Source organism: Dasypus novemcinctus, chromosome 11 (assembly GCF_030445035.2).
Source record: "Dasypus novemcinctus isolate mDasNov1 chromosome 11, mDasNov1.1.hap2, whole genome shotgun sequence".
NCBI lineage: Eukaryota > Metazoa > Chordata > Mammalia > Cingulata > Dasypodidae > Dasypus > Dasypus novemcinctus.
In genome coordinates this window covers 90,433,112-90,436,730 of record NC_080683.1, presented here as the reverse complement: position 1 = coordinate 90,436,730, position 3,619 = coordinate 90,433,112, and the positions used below count along the sequence as shown (strand labels likewise).

Below are 3,619 nucleotides of genomic sequence, written 5' to 3'. Positions count from 1 at the left end.
TATCAGCACAGTCTGGACTGGTTGGGTTTCTTGTCTTTGGATCCCCATATTTCCCATTACAAATATGAGAAAGAGATTGATGCCTGTACTGGAGTCCAGTGGGAGCTGGGGTGTCTGTTCATTCCCAGAGAACAGGCAGTGACACTTCTATAGGATTAAACTGGGAGCAATGCTGGAATTCTTCTCTGGGCCTATGGCCTGCTAGACTGAGCTGGCAGTAGAGTGGAAAGTAGATAGAACTGGGAGAAAATCAGTCATGGGTCCCTGGGTGTGCACACACATGCTGTGGTAGAGCACAGGTTGTGCATTTTCCTTGTGCTTGATATTATCTCCATCTGCCATCCTCTCCGGGACAGCAGCCTATTACTTTGTACCTACGTGGCTTTCTCTGGCTATGGATCCAGAAACCAAGGATTTCTTCAAACAGAATTGACATGGTTCAGCCACATGGTGAAGATAATAGGTGTCCCAGGGAGGTATGACAGATGCCTAGAAGAGTGATTTGCTCCAATCAGAAATCCTTGATTTTTTTCTTTTTGAAAAATAACAGGCTGGTGACAGTTACAATGGCTCTAAATTGACACAGTTCCAACTCTGCTATTACCTTCAAAGAGGCCCCTTCCTGGCCTTACCAGGGGCTTCAGCAGACAGGCCATTCTTGCTGTTGTGATCCTGACTGCTACCTGCCTTCTTGGTGGGACCTCACTCCCTCTGTCATACCAACTGAGATGTCACATTTCCAGGGTTCCTCTCAGACCTGGTCTGGACTTCATCTGGAGGGTCGGAGCACCCAGCAGGGTGTCCAAAGGGTCCGATTCTAGATATTGGATTTAGGGGCTGAGTTAAGGGGATCTCCTTGAGGTTCCTCCACATGCACAATTACTCCCCGATGACAACCATGAGTGCAATGCACACGGCTTGGACTAGCCACCAGGTCAGCACGGAGGGGAAATGGGAGCTGTAGAGCCAGCAGCCTGGGAGGTAAAAGAAATGGACAGTGACAGTGAAACCCAGACACTGCTTCCCCCACCAGATGAAGTAGAGCAAGCCCAGGGCACAGGTGGGGGCTTTGAGGATGAAGGACTTCATGGAGAGCCAGCCTGGAGAAGCCCAGAGAAGCCCAGGATCTCAGTGTCGAACATCTGGCCCTGCAAAGGGCTGCTGTGCACCAGCCCGTCCACCGGCACCAGCCACAGGCCCAGCGAGTGGTAATAGGCTGTTGCATGAGGACTGTCTGATACAGGATCAGCAAGGGATCCTACACGTAGCTGTAGAACTGGCTCACCATGCCAGCCTGTGGGACCCAGCCTCGGACCCGTGTTCTGTCTGCCACTGCACATTAAGCCTTGGGTTGCCTGACACCTGCAGGGACAAGCGCTGAGCCTCAGCCAGCCAGCCGTCACCATGACTCTAGTTTCTTAAGATGGATGGAAGCTGAGGTCTTTGGAGACTTTTTTTTTTTCCTAATATAGATGCTTAGTGTTATAAATTTCTCTGTTGGTCCTGCTTTAAATGTACCCCATAATTTTTTGATATATAACTGTGCCTCTATTTTCTTTTACTTCAAACTATATAATTTTCCCTTTGATGGGAGTATTTAAATCTGTGCTATTTGGTTTTCAAATATTTGGGGATTTTTTTTTGGCTACTTTTGTGTTAGAGATTTCTCATTTGATTACATTGTAGAGAGAGAGAACATATTTTGTATGATTTGTATGATTTGAATTCTTTTAAATTTATTGAGGCTTTTTTTCACATAGCCCAGGACATGGTCTGCCTTGGTAAATATTCCGTGGGCACTTGAGAAGATTGCGAACATATCCTGTGTTCACGTTACACAATATATGCCCAAGGGAATCAAGCATCAGTGTTTTTTTAATGCTCCCTGGGTGATTCCAATGTGCAGCCAAATTTGAGAAACAATAGACTAGTCCAGGGTTCTCCAGTTTAGCATGTATCAGAATCACCTGGGGACCTGTTAAAACACAGATTGCTGGCAGCCACTCCCCAAATTTTGAATCCAATAGTTCTGGGACTGGGTCCAAGAGTTTGCATTTCTGACAATTTCTCTGGCGATGCTGTTGCTGCTCTCCTGGGGCAACATTTTGAGAACAACTGGATGAGATTCTTCATATTCAAAGTATGAACCAGGGGCCAGCAGCTCCAGAATCTCTGACCTCACCCTGTATTTAGTAATTAGAATTTGTATTTTCAGAAGATCCTCTGATTATTCACATGCACATTTAATTTTGTGAATTACTGGACTAGAACAATGATTTAATATTTCTGATACAGTGGGTCTGAGACCCTGAGACCCTGCATTTCTCCTAAGCACCTAGTCAGTCCTGTTGATCTGTAATCCACACTTTGAGTAGCAGGGACTAGAACATTTACTAAGTGCCATGCAGAGAAGAGGAGATAACGAGAGGAATGATACAGAAACCCTCTGTATAAGAAGTTTAAAATTTCACAGAATCTTGAGATGCTAGGAATGTAACATGGGAATGATTAACCCATACATCTGGTTGGGTAGGAGGCAGTGACTTCCAAAAGGAAGTGATGTAGTATCTATGAAGTAGGAATATTATAAGATTTGGGTTCATGCTGACAGTGAAGCTTATTAACTGTGAAGTAGGCTATGACTAGGTTATGAGTTTGGGTTTCGATAGAGAAATTTAGAAGTAGAAGATGTTTCAAGGTGTGGCCATGCTTCTGTATGGCAGAGGGAAATGTACTCTGTTGGAACTGAAGTTTGTAGAACTGTGGGAACAGGTCATATCCATAGCATATACATTGAAAAAACCAAAGATATTCTATTAGCAAACAGAATGGGGGCGGGTGGGGGGGGGGGTATATTGTAAGCCAGGTTCAAAGACTATGTAGTGGAGATACAAATCAGAATCACCTGGGATTTTAAGAAAATTCCACCCATAAGCCCATTATGATAGAAATAAATAAACGAGGAGTTAAGCAACTTGAGGAGATGGCATAGTATGACCTTGCAGAAGAATTTCAATTAATAAATGTGGAAGAAATGAGATAATAGAAAATCACCATTAGAACCACACAGCAATAAGTGTTGCAGGCAGATCCACTGATTTATGCTCAAATTAGTTTTAATATCTGAGGAGAAAGTTTGAGGAGAAAGAGGATATTTGCATAGTGTCAAGGCTTGTTCCCCAAGATATTTATTAATTTCAATGCTAAAACGAGCAGTGCGGCAGTGGAGAAACCCAGCAGAAAAGACCTTAATTAAGTGATCGATGCTACTGTCACCAGTAATAAAACATAAAAGCTAAGGTCCCCACTGATAAAGCACACTGGGAAGGACATACTACTTCTATGGTATTCTGGGGAAAAATGAAAACACCTTAATCTAATAATGAGAAAGCATTTGAGAAACTCCAGTTGACATGTATTCTACAAAACAATCACCTACTACTCTTCAAAAGTGTTAAGGTCATGAAAGACAAGGAAAGAATGGGGAACTGTCACAAATTGGAGGAATTAAGGAGGCAATTAATGACAATTAAATGCAACCTGAGATCTTGAATCAGAAGACATTACTGTAGAAACTGGTGAAATCTGAGTAGATTAGTTAGTAGCTTTGTATCAGTGC

At 43.2% G+C, this 3,619-nt stretch overlaps 1 pseudogene; it reads right to left on the bottom strand.

The window, feature by feature from the left end:
• Positions 1–817: 817 nt before the first annotated feature.
• On the bottom strand, positions 818–1,288 carry LOC101432462 (protein SYS1 homolog pseudogene; annotated as a pseudogene).
• Between the last annotated feature and the right edge of the window lie 2,331 nt (positions 1,289–3,619).